Source organism: Amblyomma maculatum, chromosome 8 (genome assembly GCF_055883805.1).
Source record: "Amblyomma maculatum isolate TAMU_Amacu chromosome 8, ASM5588380v1, whole genome shotgun sequence".
NCBI lineage: Eukaryota > Metazoa > Arthropoda > Arachnida > Ixodida > Ixodidae > Amblyomma > Amblyomma maculatum.
This window is the reverse complement of record NC_139351.1, coordinates 45,541,428-45,554,670: the sequence shown is the minus strand read 5'-3', so window position 1 is coordinate 45,554,670 and position 13,243 is coordinate 45,541,428.

Sequence of the window (13,243 nt, the reverse complement as noted above, 5' to 3'; positions counted from 1 at the left end):
TGTCTTCTCCGCGTCTTCCCTGTGGATTACTGTTTGCGCTCTTGAGTTCCATAGAAAATTATGAAACAACTAGGCCCAACCGGAATTTTATCGTAGTTCCTTTCTCGTTCAGTGGGCTCCTCATTTCGTGTGTCTTTTCTCATTCATAGAGCTTGTCCTTGTCTTCTCCGCGTCTTCCCTGTGGATTACTGTTCGCGCTCTTGAGTTCCATAGAAAATTATGAAACAACTAGGCCCAACCGGAATTTTATTGAAGTTCCTTTCTCGTTCAGTGGGCTCCTCATTTCGTGTGTCTTTTCTAATTCATAGAGCTTGTCCTTGTCTTCTCCGCGTCTTCCCTGTGGATTACTGTTTGCGCTCTTGAGTTCCATAGAAAATTATGAAACAACTAGGCGCGACCGGAATTTTATTGAAGTTCCTTTCTCGTTCAGTGGGCTCCTCATTTCGTGTGTCTTTTCTAATTCATAGAGCTTGTCCTTGTCTTCTCCGCGTCTTCCCTGTGGATTACTGTTTGCGCTCTTGAGTTCCATAGAAAATTATGAAACAACTAGGCCCAACCGGAATTTTATTGAAGTTCCTTTCTCGTTCAGTGGGCTCCTCATTTCGTGTGTCTTTTCTAATTCATAGAGCTTGTCCTTGTCTTCTCCGCGTCTTCCTTGTGGATTACTGTTTGCGCTCTTGAGTTCCATAGAAAATTATGAAACAACTAGGCCCAACCGGAATTTTATTGAAGTTCCTTTCTCGTTCAGTGGGCTCCTCATTTCGTGTGGTTTTCTAATTCATAGAGCTTGTCCTTGTCTTCTCCGCGTCTTCCCTGTGGATTACTGTTTGCGCTCTTGAGTTCCATAGAAAATTATGAAACAACTAGGCCCAACCGGAATTTTATTGAAGTTCCTTTCTCGTTCAGTGGGCTCCTCATTTCGTGTGTCTTTTCTAATTCATAGAGCTTGTCCTTGTCTTCTCCGCGTCTTCCCTGTGGATTACTGTTTGCGCTCTTGAGTTCCATAGAAAATTATGAAACAACTAGGCGCGACCGGAATTTTATTGAAGTTCCTTTCTCGTTCAGTGGGCTCCTCATTTCGTGTGTCTTTTCTAATTCATAGAGCTTGTCCTTGTCTTCTCCGCGTCTTCCCTGTGGATTACTGTTTGCGCTCTTGAGTTCCATAGAAAATTATGAAACAACTATTCCCAACCGGAATTTTATTGAAGTTCCTTTCTCGTTCAGTGGGCTCCTCATTTCGTGTGTCTTTTCTAATTCATAGAGCTTGTCCTTGTCTTCTCCGCGTCTTCCCTGTGGATTACTGTTTGCGCTCTTGAGTTCCATAGAAAATTATGAAACAACTAGGCCCAACCGAAATTTTATTGAAGTTCCTTTCTCGTTCAGTGGGCTCCTCATTTCGTGTGTCTTTTCTAATTCATAGAGCTTGTCCTTGTCTTCTCCGCGTCTTCCCTGTGGATTACTGTTTGCGCTCTTGAGTTCCATAGAAAATTATGAAACAACTAGGCGCGACCGGAATTTTATCGAAGTTCCTTTCTCGTTCGGTGGGCCCTTCATTTTGTGTCTTTTCCAAATTTACCGCCTAACCTTGTCTTCTCTGCGTCTAATCTGTTAATTATGTACTGTTTGCGCTCTTCACTTCCGTAGAAAATCATGAATCAACTGGGGTAAACCGAAATTTTATTAAGTCAGCGTGGCACGAAAGAAGCCTTTGCGGCGTCTGCGTAGACCATTCGAGCCAATTGCAAAAACGTCTACTACTCCGCGCCAATGGAGACCGTAGCCTTGCACGCGTCGCCGTCACCCCCGCCTGCTCAGCACTCGGCGTCGACGGTGACTCACCCGGCCGGAAAATGTAGGTCATTTCGAGAACATTCGGTCGCACCTAACCAATGACGACGCGCGGCTCGGCGGGGGGAAGAGAGGAGGCATAAAAGAACGAAGTTGTGTGTATGTGCGCGCCGGCCTTGGGCGCTGTAACAGACAGACCCTATTTACTGAGGTCGCGTCACTTGAGCAGCCAACCTGTGTTAGAGCCAGTGTTACTAAGAGTTCGCAAGTGCTACTGCTCAGCTCTCTGGGTCAACCCGCTGCTCGGCAAGCCCACTGATCCGCATGCGAGGGAGCGGCGCCCGTCTTACCTGGCGGTCACATCGTGACTCTCCAGACGTCGGCCAACGACAGTGTCCGATGAAGAATTTCGTGTTGTGTCACTCGTGTATTGTTCAGTTTTGTAAACCCTCTAAGTTTAACGATGAATTTACTGAGCTTTTAGTTGCATGTTTGGACTTACCTGATGTGAACCTCTCGTCCGTGTATTTTAAGGTGTTAGTGTAAATACTCTGTATTGTCTCTGTTTATAAAGTTTGTATTCGTTTGTGACATCTAACTCTGACCTGACCCTTACTCTGGCTTAAACCGGCGAAAACTGGGCACCAAACGGCCACGCTCTTCTATAACAACAAGGTAGTTGACTTCCGGCTGAGCTTGTTACGCAAGTCGAGAGCACATACTTTGAGACCGGGACAGGTACACCCTCTCCCTCTAAGGGTGTCTGGAAGTGTACGCACCATTCGTGGCGCATTGCTAATAGCATTATAATTATTAACTGATGACAGTGTAAAACGATGAAATGGTGCATGGGCACTAAGGTTAACACGCAAGATACTTCTTTATGGCTGTCTCTTCACTGCCACGATATAAACAAAGTTTTTTCCTAGAGTATGACGTGAATAATAGATATATAGTAATAAAGGAGATATAAACTATATTTTCGCCTAATTCGGCCCTAAACGTAGTCGGTGTTAATTTACTAGGAAAGATACTGGAAACGAGCCTTTTATTTTCTAACTTGTAGAACAGGCCACACGCCATATCCGTAGGATGTTAATCTTTATAGAAAGCGTTTTCTCTCCAGAACTTGATCAACATTAAAGCGCTTCGCTATTAGCCTGAGGACGACACTAAATTTTTCTTTCAGTCAGCCCGATATAAGTGAGTCCAGTACATTCACTCTAAGAAATGGCGCACCGTCGTACTTTACCTTATTGCGACTAAGACTTGCCATCAAAGCGTCGTTACTGAGCTAGCACTTCACGCCGAACATACGTGAAATCTATACAAGAATGTGGTCATTCGAGTTTTCACAGTGCCGGTGCAAAATAGAACTACACTGTGTTAATCAGAATAAATTACCGCGCTAATTTTGTACTCATCTTTTTTTCCTCCTAGCCACTCGCTAGCCACTGACTTTGCACCCTTGAGGCAGAAGGGGGCAAATTCGCAAGCCTTACTGCATTGCGTGACCTGTATTCATGTTCCATTTTTAGGTATGCGTGTATGAAGAAGCGGCAGATCCTTAGATTATGCGGTTGATTTGTGCATTTATTACTGCTACAGATGGAGATAAATAAAGATGATGAGAGCTGGATGAAGAATTCCCGGAAAAAGTTTAACGGGCCGAGGTTGGAAATGTTCTACTCGGAATACTTGTCTGCTTACGACTCGCAGCTGAACGTAACTGCAATCGTCAAGGACATCATTCGTGCAGAGTTGATTGGTGGGTACGCCCCTGCGTTTTTGTAGAGGTGATCAATATGTGCAAAAAATTATTGAGAGCTAAGCATGGCTTAAGCCTTGTAATACGAGTGAAACCTGTGAGAGCCGCCTCAATATCCGCATTCTACCTTTGCTAACTACATTTCCATCCGCGTATTATTCATACTTTATAGGTATAGAAATGAAACGGAGCATTATCTGTTAGTTTTAGTGCGTACGCATCAAGTGGGCATGTTTTAGAGGTCTTGCCACCAGAAGTTTATCTGCAGTATAACGTTCGAATGAAACGATTAGAAAACAAATGTTTGCACTATATAGAGGATGAAAAATCACGCGGAGGCAAAAAGTGCTGCACGCGGAATAATTAGTTAATAATTAGAGTCGATTAAGTGAATAAGGCGTCGAGATAGCCAAAAGGAAGTAATGTCGACATCTAAGGGGTGTCGCGGGGTACCAAACTTTCATGGGGTGTTACGTCATAGTGTGGCATCACTAACTGGAAGCCTCCTTTTCCGTGTCTCTTCTTTCTTCACACAAGGAACGCTTATGCATTCACCCAGTGCAGGCGCCGTATTGATCTGAAACTTTTTTGCGGACACCTGCACCCCGCTGTAAGGGAAGTGGATAAATAATGCGAAAAGCGAGAAAAAGATGCCGTAATAGCTGCTACGCAGGGATTTCGATCAACCGGGGATCTTAAAGTGTCGTAATAGCCGGTTAGGGAGTAATTTCAACTACCCAGGGATCTTAAAATGCACTGATGTAGAATAGCAAACAGACACCTCTCCGTTGCGTCTCCATCAAAAAGTAGCTGCCAGCGGTCGCGTTAGAATCCGGGTACTCCGCCACAGTTGCTGTGCGTCTTAATGAATGCGCCGCCGCGTCTTGTCACGTGTTTTCAAGCGAAAAGCTTCAATACAAAGGTCGGAGCCGATCTTCCTGTATGCCGTATGGTGTATGCCGTATGGTGTATGCCGTATGCCATGACGTCAACCTCAAGGCCACCTGCGCAGACCCCTCTCCAAGCTCTGCCGGCGTTACTTAACAACGCTAACGAGATGTGCGACTCCTCCTAAATGAAAAAACAAACAGAATTTGTCTCCTCCGGGAATCGAACCTCCACCCCTTAGATCTCCAGCCGAGCGCTTTACCGGTATGCCACGCCTGCTTTCTTTTCTTTATTTCCAAATTGATTATCAGATTTTACACATAAACGTCATTACTCCACAAATACACAACATGGGTTAAATTCATCCGATTTGGGCTACGTGATCCATTAAAAATCAGGCAGTTGCAACAACACTTCCGTTCTCAGAAGCCACTCAGGCACTTCGTCTTGTGTCTTCAAAACATCAATAGCACTAGCAACGGCTTCGCGAAAATGCTGCCGTATTTTCCTCGCATCAACGTCTGCATGCCTGGAAGCCATTCTGGATCGCCAGATACTGTGCAGGCTCAATAACAGTACAGTAGAAGTTAGGACTTATTTAGAAATGAAAGATGTTTTATACCTTGGGGAAATCACTGTTTCATATGCCGCAAACCGGAAACTATCGAACACGTTTTATTAGGCTGTTCGGAAGCCTTTTTATTCTGGGACATTCTGCAAAGAACCATCAGAAAAGAAAAGAACTACCCGTGGATGCATTCGGAATTTGTTTTTACAAATAGAAGATTACGATGGGCTGCCGCTGGCTGTGCCACGCCCCGCATCGAAAAACGCTCTTCAGAATTCTGCTTGTCTAATGTGAGGACGATAGTGGGATTCCGCAAGTGACAGATACTGCGATTGGCGCGTAATCTGAACGTACCGAAGACTAATATAGATAAGTCATCATCATCATCATCAAAACGTTTTATTTCCACCGAAATGAAACTTTTTGAATCCCCGGCACACAGGCCTAATGGAGCCCTGCTCGGGTGCCTCACAAACTAAGGTCTGGTGAAGATGCATTGTTGCTTCACGGCCTAAGTCGCAAGGCGGATGGCTTGCTGCTTTGGAGCAGGGTTCTCGCTCCGCAGCAAGCTAACATCACATTCTTAATCGTCACCATCTGCCGTCAGCTATGAGGACCAAGCGCCAAGCGGGAACGAGTGAGTTCCAACACCGCCGGGCGGCGCTTCTTGCCTTCCGCGAGTGACAGATGCTGCGCCTCCCCTTTAATGTAGAGGAATTATAGAACGCCGAAGAAATTAGCCGCGCTCGACATGGAAGCCATAGAGAGTTCAGCTGATGGCGAACGGGCACGGTGTAAGAACGTGCGAACCGGGCAGAAACCGGAGAAATTACCTTCTTCTGATCCCGCCCCCATCGAGAAACGCTCTTCATAATTCCGATCATTTACGTGAGTATGATAGCGGGATTCTACGACTGACAGATACTGCGATTTACACGCAATTTGAATGTACCAAAGACTAAAATAGAAGTCCATCAATTTGGGCGACGTCAAAATAACTTTACGTCAAGGATGTGACGTGCCCCATCTACCGTCAGCTATGAGGACTAAGCGGGAACTAGAGCGCTCCAACGCCGCCGGGCGGCGCTTCTTGCCTTGACAGATGCTGCGCCTTCCCTTTCCTGTAAACGAATTACAGGACGCCGTGAACTTAGACGCGCTCGACATGGAAGCGAAGAGTTCAGCTCCTGGCGAATGGCGCAGAAGACTGGAGAAATTAACTTCTGATTCCGAGGTAGTCACTGCTTTTCGCTGCGTATATCCAGGCATAGCAGAGATAAACGATCTTTCATTTATTTTTGGTGCAGGCTTTATTCCGCCAGGATTTGATCAGTTTTATCTAACACGAAAGGTACATCTTGTCCTTCGGTGATTTTCAGATGACAAACTATATTTTCGAAAATAGAGCAACTACCTGCCAAGGAGGAGGAATCTATCAAACAATTATTACTACAGCTTAACAAAGTAACCGACGCGATGGAAAATTTGTAAACAACTTATGAAACAGTGACTATCTAAACTCGAAACCCTAACAGGTAGGGTTGACGCGCTAACCTCCACTGACAAACTGGCGATAACATCTGCAAGGCTAAATGCAGGGTCTACGCCTTCAGCTGACACTGCGTTCTCCTATCTACCCGACGGAATGTCGGCCCGTGCGTCCGCCAGCAGCATTCTGAAACCCAGCATATTACAACCAGACCGATAGAAACCTTACTGGACGTCTATTTCCCCCGTTATTGTTTGGAAATGGAACTGCAGGGGATGCAAAATTAAGAATAAGGCTCTGGAATATGAAGTTTTCACCCAAACAAACCACACCGGTAGTCATAGCACTTCAAGAGATGCATGCAGAAGTAAAGCTTGCAGGATATACAGCATAAAATAAAGTATCAGCTGAGTGCCAGGAGATCACAGCTGCGCATATACAATGCAATCTAACTGCAAATCAAGTAGATTTGGAAACTCCGAAGATATCTCATACATTTATACAAATGTTAGCAAAAAATACGACCACAATCTGCCCTCTATACTCTCAATGTATGCAGCCCACCTAAAGAGAAAAGCACGAAAATAGCTACCCTCCTTAGTAAAGTGCATGTCGCCGCGCAAAATGTAGGCTTCTGCACTAACAGAAGAAAGATAAATACATTATAGGCGACGACTCAGGCGCTAGGACATACCTTACTCATCGACCCTGATAAATTAACGCGCATGCGGGCCCTGACGTTATCTTTGCTAATAATATCCCCTATGCAAGATGGGAACATTTAAATACTAATATAGGAAGCGATCACTGTTTTATATGTACCACGTTCTGAGCCACGCATTTCGAAATGCGTCACCGGGAAGTGAGGCACTCGAATTTGGACGCCTTCAAATACGTCCGCTCGCAAAGACCTGCGGTTGGTATCGTAGGTTTAACACAATGGATGGAGTCATCTAGTGAAACCACTCCAAAAACTTCAAAAACTCTCACACAGGAAGAAAATGGTCCCAGCCCGGACGCTAAGCTAGTATAAATGATGGAACAACAAAGCCGTACACATGCTTGATGGCGTAAAATATTCACAACCGAGGCTTAAATGTTCGATTAAACATCCTTGAAAAGCTAATTGAGCTTTACAAGTGGGAACTTAGCCAAGAGCAGTGGCATCCTTAATGGGCAACAGGCAACAAGAAAACATGATTTCTGCTAGATCATACGGGAACTAAGGCTGAATCTCAAAAGTATTTACAGAAGATGTAGCAAGCTTTCCAAGGCACCGACGAAGAACTAATAAAAATATTCAAAGATCACTATGTTAACACTTTCCAGGTTATACCCACGCCAAATGGGTACACCGGATTGGGTATACCTCAGTTGGATAGAGCCTTTACAGCAGCGGAGATGAGAGCAGCTTTTAACTAAATCAACTGCAACTCGGCGCCCAGGAAAGATCGCATTACCAATAAAATGTTGCTCAACTAAGAGGACAAAGTCAGAAGAGGCAGTTACGGAACTCGTCACCAGGTACTGGACATAAGGCAGCGTCTCTTGCCGAATGGCAGCAAGTTAAACTATTTTCATACTTAAACCGGGAAAGAGTCTCAAGATTGGGAACCTCCGCCTAATCTTGCTAACGTTATGTCTTGGGATTGTAATGCAACACGATGTCTTAAACAGGCTCCTCAAGCATACTGACTCGAAAGGCAATATCCCCGCGCCCATGATAGGATTTCGAGCAGGTCTTTCGACTCATGGCATCATGTGGGCAATCCAAAATGGCATTATAGATCCAAATCGCATAAGAGCCACCTGCACCATCTTGGGACTTGATGCGAGTAAGGCCTTTGACAATGTGTCATATGCTTCCATCCTCACAAAACTCTCACTGATGAATGCAAGCAAACTGATATAAGACTACATCTCTACCTTTCTAAATGATCGTGCGGCTACGCTCCATTTGGGGACCAAACTAGCAACAAAATTACGCTAGGGACGGGTGGAACATCGCAAGGCGCCGTATTTTAATCTTTTCTCTTCAACACCACTGTAAGCGGCCTCCCGCGTCTGTTAGATGCTATCCCACATATGCATCATTCTATATAAGCCGACGACATCGCAACATGGGCAATTCTTGCTCCGATGGAGAGATTACAGAATCATTACAACGAGTCATTGACACAGTACTGTCGTTCAGGGGAACGGTACAGGGGAACGACCTTACGTGTTAATCGGCTAAATCGAAACTCCTAATTATAAGGAACAAACAAGCCTCATCTGAAGAACCCGATTCTCTTAGAACCCATACAGTTGCATATTGCTGACCATTATATACCCCCGGTAGCCTAATTCAGGGTCCTCGGTATGTTGATTCAGAGTAATACGCAGAACACAGAAGCAATACGCCGGCTACATGCCACGGAGCACAGATAGGTGGGCTGGTGAAGCACGTTGTCACCCGATGCAGGGGCATGAGAGACGCCGACTTGTGCACGATAATGTAAGCCTTCATCATAAGTTGAGGAACATACGCCTGCCAGCATTATCATCTGCGACGCAGAAACCAAGAGGCACTTAATAGCATAAATTGAACGAAATACACAGCGGCACCTGGCCTGCCGGTATACTGCAACTTAGATTTAATGCTTCATGTTAAGAATGTTTTACGCGCTACCTGAGCTTATTGAAGCCCATAAGACGGCACAAATGACCCGCTTGTCGCAGAGCATCGCGGGACACGTAATTATTGAAAGCTCCACCTATACACCATTAAGGGGGTGTGTGCAAACTCGCATTTATTGGTTGATATTACTAGCAGACTAGTTGTTAAGCCAATCAAAAAACGCTATCTGGCAGACACTACGCCGGCAAGAATAAAGGGCGCTGACCCTTGAGAAAGAGTACGAAGGCGGACTACAGGCAGTATACGTGGATGCAGCCCAGCACATCAAAAAAGGAACATGCGTGGCATGTCCAATCCAAAGCCAGCCGTCATTAACGCCATGATCTTTGATGCTAGATCTATACGCGAGACAAAGCAAGTAGCTAAAACCCTGGCCATCATGAATCCCCGCACTAAAACTATTCTAAGCGACTCGAAGCGCCCCGTTCAAAAGTTTGCCAAAAAAAAAAAACGCGTTGCCAAAACGAAATCTGCGCAACCGAATACTCGATCACAAAATCAATCACTTATCGGCTCCGGCTCACGCGGGTAACTCCAGAAACGAAGAGTTCATTAATCTAGCCTTAGGCTTAAATTGGTTAAATTGGCTAAAACAAGATTAAAACATTAACCACGAGCTAAGATGTACGAATTCCGTCGCTCACCACGTCGTGAACATAGCGCAAGCCACGAATCACAGACGCCTACAAGCAAAGGAAATTCTTAGCCCCTACCGACTATATTTTATTACAAATAATGAATACAACCCTGCATGGCGCATTGCGGTGAAGGGAGTACAAGTGGGAGTGGGACTACCCACTGCAACGACACCCTTGCCAGCTACCTAGGCCGAGGAATGGGACAAGTTGTAGGCCAGTTCAAGAAAAACAACGTAGCTTACCCTCTTCACGCGAGTTCAAGAGGTCACCCCCGAAAGGAGGAGGAGGAAACATTTATTATTTGAGGAGTTCAGGCAGGCAGGAGCTTCCGCACTAGATGGCCAGGAGCTCTTGAGCTCTGGCGACCTGGGTTGCACGCTAGATGGCTCCCAGTTGGAGTACCGGGTCGGAGCTGAGCACAGCGGCCTCCCACTGCTCGCAGGTGGAGAGATCTCGCGGAGAGGGGTCTCGTGGGCATGCCCATAGTATGTGGGGTACGTTAGCCCTCTGGTAGCATAAGTTACAGTATGGTGTGTACAATGCAGTCATGGGCGTATGACTGGATTTGGGAAGGAATGTGTCTAAATTTCGCCAGGTGACCTCATGTGCCTTTGATTTGGTTTGGTTTGGTGTGGTTTGTGAAATTTAACGTCCCAAAGCTACTCAGGCTATAAAAGACGCAAGTTGTGCAGGACTCTGGAAATTTCGACCACATGGGGTTCTTTAACGTGCACTGACATCGCACAGCACACGGGCGCCTTGATTTTCGCCGGCATCGAAAAGCGGCCGCAGAGGCCGGGATTCGATCCAGCGTCCTTGGGAACAGAAGTCGAGCGCTGAACCACTGCGCTATCCCTGCGAGGCGTAAGAGATTTGGGTCCGGGAAGGTATAGGGTACGTGTTTGACAGAAGTGTAGTGTAATTTCTTAGTTCTAAACCATACGGTCCCTCGCCCACCTAATGAGGGGTTGTTCCGTCGCCAGGCTGTCGAGTCCTCGAGCGAAATGGGACGCAGCCTCATTACCAGGAAGAGGGGAATGTGCTGGTGTCTCGATTAGCTGTATTGAACGGTGAGTTGTTTGGGAGGCAAGTAGCAATACGAGTGCTATAGAGGATATCCTGCCTTTGCTGCAATATCTTATTGCGGTTTTCGAGTCGCTATTTGTATGAAGAGCTGAGGTTGAGCTTGTCGCTAGGGCGATCGCAGCTTCCTCTGCTTCCTCCGGGTTGTTGGTAATGACCGAACATGTGGTGAGTTGTTGACCCTGATAATTTACAGTCGCAATCGTGAATGCATTACGATCCGCATGTTTGGCTGTATCGACATAGATCAAGTCTTGATTGGACTGGTATTGCTTGTGTAGGGCTTTGGCTCTTTCTACTCGCCTGTCTGAATGAAATTAAGGATGCATATTCTTCGGGAGAGGTAGAATTTTCAAGTGAGTTCGCAGGCTAATTCGAAGTGACACTTTGTCCTGTCTTGTTGCGGGGTAACGGATTGAGAGAACGTCAACGATAAAACTTCCGATCGGTGTGTGGTTTAGCCGTTCGTATTGGGAAGTGAGGTGGGCCTCTCCCTGCTCGCTAAGCGTGTTGTGGACTTCGAAGGCCTTAAAGCGCTCCGTGGAGGTGTTTATGAGGATGCCAAGTGCAGACTTGAACACCCGTCTGATCAGGCAATCAACACGTTGTGTTTCTGCTATGTTAAGTTTTAGGTAGGGTAGCATGTAGTTAATTCTGCTAATAACAAATGCCTGGACCAGGCGGATGAGATCAGTTTCCTTCATACCCGAATACCGGTTAGCGATTCGACGTATGAGACGCACTGTCTGAGGGACGCTAGCTAGCCTTGAGGCGATTGAGGGACTCTGTGTTTCGGCCGTTGTTTTAAATGTAAATTCTAAGAACCCGCCTGAAGGCGGTATAAGTGGTCTCTTAACGTGCACCCGGATTTGAGTATGGCCCCCTGTGCCTGGTTTACCACGCATAAGCAGAAGTTCTGATTTTGTTGGGGAGCAGGAAAGAGCAGCGCTCTCTACGTATTCGGTAACGGTGTCCGCTGCTAGTTGTAGGGTTTCCTCTATTTCTGCGCCATTTCCTGATGTGACCCACAGCGTTATGTCATCGTCGTATAACGTACGGGACAGATTGGGTATGCGGTTTAGTTCGTCCGGGAGTGAAAAGAGGGACAAGTTAAAGAAGAAAGGGGACAGCACGGACCCTTGTGGGGTGCCGCGGCTGCCAAGCGATATAGTGTCAGATTTTAGGATTCCAAAATTTAATTCGGCTGTTCGACCTGTGAGAAAATCTCTTACGTAGTGAAAGGTCCTCGGATCGGGATGTATTTCGAGAGGTTGTTAAGTATAGCTTCATGCGCTACATTATCGAATGCCTTGGCCAAGTCTAAGCCTACGATAGTGATGTGTTAATTACAACACTTAGAAATTACATGAATGAATATTGGGTAGAAGGCTGAATTCATGCAGCATGGAAGCATACCAAGGTAACATTCATACCTAAATGGGGCATACGGCTAGCACTTGTAAACCTCAGGCCCATCTCTTTAACATCATGTATAGGAAACCTAATGGAGCATGTTACCCTCAATCGCCCCCGTCAGGATTCCACCTTGGACTCGCCCCAGCCCCAACTAATCCATTTGCATTTTTTGGCAACAAAATGTGTTACCACCATCACTACATCAGGTAGTTCTCGCTGACAAGGCCCAGCTTACACCATGCATCACCATTAACCTCAATGTTGCCGTTCTCCCTAAAGCATGACCCCAGTTTATCATATCGCTTGCCGCAATAACAGGGCAAAGTCTCCGTTCTTGGTGTCGACAGAACAGATGTGACAGTTACTGCGTCTTCCCTTTCTTTGTGAACCATTTATTATTTAATAGAGAGGTGTCCCGGCCTCCGCTGGCTGCGTTTCGGTGGAGACGAAACGGGGCGGCGTTCGTTTGCTGTGCAATATCGAAAAAGTGGTTGAAATTAGTTCTTAGTCCTCCACTACGGCCTCGCTTTCCTTTTTCACTCCCGCCTTCCTGCCTCTACGGCGCCGTACAGGTGCCCATAGAAACAAGTGTGACAGATGTTGAGCATTCACATTCCGGCGGACAAATTTAGGGGGGAGAGGGGTGAAGAGTGTCAGTTCCTGTCCCTACGAGGCTGGGAAGCTAGGTCAACGCCGCTTGCGGCGCCGGTTAGCCAGCCACCGAATTTTATCTTTTGTAGGCGTACCTGCCACTGCTTCAGTGGTAGACGACGGCTGTTGTAGCGGCACGCGTCTTTCTCTCCCTCTTCTTTTTCCTTTCTTCCCTATTTTCTCTTCTGTCCGCACGAGGCAGCGGAGGTGGCTCAGCTACAGAGCCAGTAGCACGTCCATGCATTTTCTTTTCCTTCTTTCTACAGGCACAATA